At 32.1% G+C, this 5,782-nt stretch overlaps 1 long non-coding RNA gene across 1 annotated transcript; it reads left to right on the top strand.

Moving 5' to 3' along the window:
* Window positions 1–295: 295 nt before the first annotated feature.
* Window positions 296–5,776, top strand: LOC117119504. Its single transcript, XR_004447198.1, has 3 exons — window positions 296–1,023; window positions 3,401–3,740; window positions 3,889–5,776. It is a non-coding gene; the product is annotated as an uncharacterized LOC117119504 (long non-coding RNA).
* The last annotated feature ends 6 nt before the right edge of the window (window positions 5,777–5,782 follow it).

Raw genomic sequence — 5,782 nt, 5'->3', positions numbered from 1 at the left:
GACATTTGATATAACATTGTTGTATAACTGTCTCTTATACACATCTAGATGTGTATAAGAGACAGACATTGACTTAAATGTCTATAATTGGTAATATGAAAAAGAATACAAGTTTAAGAAAGAATTGATTTTCATAACATCAATGTATAGATTATCTGCATATTAGTTGTTTTTTTAAAGATTTTTTTTAAATTTAAAAACATTTATAATTTACATCAAATAAAATGTCTTAATGAAATGAAATATTTCTTGAAGGTTTGCATGTCAAGTATCTATAACAAAATCATTAAATTAAAATTCGTACACTATGTATAAAATATATTGTTTGAGGTAAAACTACTAGGTTGGTTACGTGTCAGCGTTTCGGTGAGTTTGCCCTCACTTAATAAATGACTTACTGTACATACATATTCATTGATCTTTGTTATAGAATTCAACATCTTAACATTTTATTTAATCCATTGTTCAGATTATTTTGCTATTGCTAAATTGTAAAAAATGAGCAATAATTAATTTACCAGGAAAGCATCATTTCAATTTTAAGCATTAATTGTACAATACTTTAATTCACCCTGTTATTTGTAAAGGAACACTATATATTTAATTATTATCTGGTTATTGTTTTAGATTCCATTATTCACACGGACTGTTATTTGTTAAAAATAAAGTGATTGAGATTAATGTTTGTGGTGATAATGATGAACTCACTATTTGTATACCTTAGATAGAATTTCCAGTTGCCTTCATTTGGCAAACAAAATGTTCATGAATTTAATCCTGCAGATATTGATTATACTACAAACACAGCCTTTTATAATCAGAATTTTTTGCTCAATGATCAACATATTTGAAATTAGAATTGGATTATCCTTATTATAATTTACCCATTAGCATAAAATCAATAATGAACACTATAAAATATCAAATGATCACCCTGCTGGTGATATGGTCACAAATTGCACTAACCAGCTAGTGCATTCATCAGTCAGGGAATTTACTCTACTTTACACTGGTAGTATATAGGTTGGTAATTTTTTTGTTTTTGCAATTTATAGTAGACATTTTTAATTGTAGGTTTAAGCCTTTTCTTCTGATTCCAATACTGTAGTAGACATTTTTCATTGTAGGTTTAAGATAGCAGTATACTGTATTGCATCACCTGTTATCATAACATATGGCTAGCCTATAAATAATAGGTAACACATGGTTTGTAGTTTGAACTGTAATTCAAAATATATTTTAAACATCTACGGGAGTTGTTGGCAGTTGTGATTCAGGATTTCAAACTTGATATGGTGAGGGGTTCAACCCCACTCTTGAGCATTGTATTCTTGAGAAAGGCACTTTTCAGAATTACAAATCCATAGAACAACAATCAGTCAATCAATCAATCAATCAATCTTTATTTTCCATCGTCAATAAAACAACAAATAAAGATGGAGGAAATACAACAAAGGCAAGGCCTGGCAATGTGTTGTACCACCTTAACAAGAAGACAATCATAGGCAATATAGAATATTTGAAAAAAAAATCAAAATTACACAAAAATCAAAACAAATTACATTACAGCAGATACAGAGACCCACCCACAACAACAGAACAAGGCGATGAAGAGCACAAGAAAAAGTAGATAAACACAATTTGCTGTATCCACTGTACACAAAAGCATTTCAAGTTAGATACTGACACATGCAGAAGCAAAAATAAGAAAATGTGATTCCCAAACATAATTAAACAAAAACATCATCAACAAATTAAACAACTCAGACAACACTGTCCGGGGTATAAATTTTATACTATGAGCTAGATATCAGTAAATTCACATCCAGCTCATTGTAGAAAATTTATCAAAAATAATTACGGTATTCTTCACATTTTGATCAGTAACATTGTATTAACCAATTTGTATTAGAATTAATTTATGTAGAGTATTCCCAGACATAACACTTTTTTTATTGCTTATCATGGGTGTCTTATTATGATTGAGTGGTTTTTTTTTTGTGTTATCCAAATTGTAAGAACGGTTACACTACACTATTTGCACAAACATTTTCTGGTGGTCCACGTGTCATGTCATACTCTACATCAACAGTACATTGAGATTGCTAAAAAATGCTTCGTATAGTACGTATCTTGTTTCACCAACAAAGAAAAAAACATTTTTTCGATTCGATCCAAATTTATTTTTGCAATGGTGGCTGTTTACTTTTAAAATAAATGTTATTCTAAAGTGTTTTATTTTGTATAGAAAGTAAAAGCCTTTTCTTCTGATTCCAATACTGTAACTGTTTTCAAAAGGCTATTGGAGATGAGATTGTGTAGACAGATGTACAAAATTAAAACCATTTAGAATGGGTGATTGCTGTCAATTCAACAATTGAATTTTGCTTTATTAATTTTTTATTGCATGATTAACCAGTCATTATTGAAACTAGAATCATGTTTTGCTTGTTGTTGTTGATGGTCTTCATTTTTCAGAGGAATTTAATAGGATGATATTAGAATGATGTTTTAAATAGATAGAAGAATTACTAATGAAATTAATAATTAGTATGTAAATTAGAATGAATGATGAATTTGTTTTATCAGGTTGAATCTCATTTTCACACATTTTAATATGTAAAACTACTGTATATAAATCCTACCTTCTTGGCGTATTCCTGAATATACAGTACCCTTTCTCTCACCAATGCCTTTTATATATTCCATACACCAACTTCAAAACTCAGCAGATCTTTCAATTTTGCAGCTACTAATCTCTGGAACTCCCTACCATAAATAAAGTAATATTCTACAATATCCACTTTCACAGCGAACATCAGAACATTACTTTTTAAGAAAACATAACTTTCAATCATAGAGTGAGGACATTTGATATAACATTGTTGTATAATTTGCACTATAAATGTTTTCAATTCAATTATTATTATTATTATTATTATTTGTACTTTTTTGTAACCATTTTTGTTGTACAATATCATAGAATTTTATCTCAATCCAATACAAAAATATTATTTGCATGTTTTAATATGATATTTGATCAGAATCATCTAAATCTGTATTCCATATTACAGTACATATGTCATTGTTCATAATATATTATCACCTTTCAATTGACACCGTACACGTTTCACATAAAAGCCAAACCTTGAGTTAAATATTAACATAGTTTGTATTAAGTAAATACTTACACAAGTGTCCGCCATCAGGTCCCATAAGACACTGTCCAAGATGTGTTTGTATTGGTATTGCTGTGAAAATTGTGTGTCTGTGTGTTCATATGATGATTTTAACATTTTATAAGGATTTAGATTTCCATTTCCATTGTATTTACATGAGTACCATCACTTGAAGTTATTGGATTGCTTACAAATTATCTGTCTTTTCACATTTTTTGCAGGATTTAAGTCTGAGCCAACAAGTCCTGCTATTGATCATCAAGACACAACCTAGTGTTCATCATTGACAATTCTCAGTGCAGAATAATTTAAACTTACATTTTCTGGTTACAATTTTTAAACAAGAAATTTATTATGTTTTTATCATTATCACCTTTGCTAACCACCTGCTTTTCCCCATCAATGCACAACCCTATCATAGTCATGACATTTCTCCACGCTTGTACATACTATACTTCAAAAATATTATTGGGGCAAATTTTTTTATGAAAAATTTGGTGAATAGCAAAGGAATAATTGATCTTGTATGAGTCTTGTCAATGATCCCACAAGGGCCCTAAGGTACCTGGTGAAATGAATATAAAATTATAATATAGGCCAATCCTAGCATGATATGTTTATTAACACCAGTACTTGGTGGTATTGTTCCCCCTCTCCTCAAACATGTGACTTACAGATGTATAAGAGACAGTCCCACAAGGGCCCTAAGGTACCTGGTGAAATGAATATAAAATTATAATATAGGCCAATCCTAGCATGATATGTTTATTAACACCAGTACTTGGTGGTATTGTTCCCCCTCTCCTCAAACATGTGACTTACAGATATGTATTTGGGACATTGCATGTTGGTTTGTGTAGGTGTTTTATATCTTATTTCCATTTTGATGTTGTATATGGTTTAAGAATAAGGCATCCTGTAATAATTCTGTGGCATCATTTTTGTGTACTTGCTTTTAATGAGGAATGGCATATGCGAGTCGTATCACAATAAATCTTGCATCCTTTCATATCGTTTTCTTATGTATTCTTTAATTTTTCTTTCCATCATCACCTCACATTTTGTACTTGCTTTTGAAAAAATGAAGAATAAAGTTCTTCTGTGCAGCTCTATGAGGTGGAATGTGCCCCTTATAAGATGGCATTATTAATTATTATCTCTTCTCCCTTCCATTTTTCTCTTATTCACCCATTATTATCAGCTTTCTCCATCATCTTTTTATTATTCTTCCTCACCTGCCCCCACTTCCTAAGATTATATTATTATTTCCTCTCCTCATCCCTTGTTATTTGTGTTTTTTTTTTTCTCTCCTTTGATTCCTACTTCTCTTCATTCCTTTCATTTGTGTTTCCCTAATTCCTTTTGCATCATCTCTTCAATTCATCCCTCTCTATGATTCCTGCATCTCCATACCATTGGACCTCCCTCATCATCCTACTCATTCTCCTCACCAAGTGGTACAGTAATGGTCTATATCTACTATTGAATATTTGTGTGTCAGTCACATGACATTCTTTTCCTTTCCTAGATCTCTAGAACATCTTTCTGTCATTCAGATTTTTTCTGAAACAAATTTACAGTTAATATTTCACTAAACATGCACGTAATGCCTTGTTGCTCTTTGTGGCACCTTATTGGAATAAATAACTTCTAATTAATTCTTGACAATTTTGTACAATAATTGCAGAATGTAATATGATCCCTATGTCACATTTCTTAGATAATTGTATCATGTCATAAATATTTCTTGATAATTGTGCCATAGATTGCAGTTTCTAGACCAGTAACGTAGCAGGTGCAGATTTGTTGGCCAAATATTTTGTTACCTTATTTCCTTCACATGTCAGGCATAGTATCTGTGTTCATTCAGCATCCTTCCTTGTGTTAACCTATACAATAACTCTTTTATTTTATTTTTAATTTATTCATCTTCCCACTTGCAAATAAACAATTAAAATATTTATAATGAGATAAAGTTGCCAGTGACTGGAAAAGGCCAACAGGTGAATAATCTAGGCACCTGGTGGCCAATCCTGGCAATTTCTGCTTTCCCATGGCAAGATTCACATTGTGCCTTCCCACAGCAGTCTTCACATTGAGCATTAAGTCATCGTGGCTTCCCATGGCAGCAACATTCATTGCATTCACATTGAATTTCAGTCATCATGCTTAGCATTAGGTTCATTCTGGCGTGGTTGTGTATCACAGTGGCGGACCTTAGGGAAAATTGCAGGGTATGTTAGGTATTGGGATGTCTAGGATGTGCGAGAGGTGTGCACGCCTCCATCCCCCAGAAAAAAAAAATACTTGCCCATCCCCTAGTCGTGCCCACGCCCACAAATCATGCTCAAGAAGTTAAAAATTATTTTGCGAGTTAGCCGCTTCACCTAATCATCAATCCCCATCTTCCCACCCCCATCAGCTTCCTTACATTCCCAGTTTTTCCCCCAAAAAGAAAAGCCATTGTGAGAAGTAGACAATCCTCCTATAAAATCGATTACATACGCCTAAATTGTCATATTTTTCGGCGGCTTTGTCCAATGGACCAGTTTTAGATATTTAGAACGACCACGCCTACATCGGGCTACCCCAGCATATTTCTC

The sequence above is a fragment of the Anneissia japonica genome, unplaced genomic scaffold (assembly GCF_011630105.1).
Source record: "Anneissia japonica isolate Jap-2015-1 unplaced genomic scaffold, ASM1163010v1 scaffold51028_len13456_cov188, whole genome shotgun sequence".
In the NCBI taxonomy this organism is placed as follows: domain Eukaryota; kingdom Metazoa; phylum Echinodermata; class Crinoidea; order Comatulida; family Comatulidae; genus Anneissia; species Anneissia japonica.
This window is presented reverse-complemented; position numbering and strand designations above follow the sequence as displayed.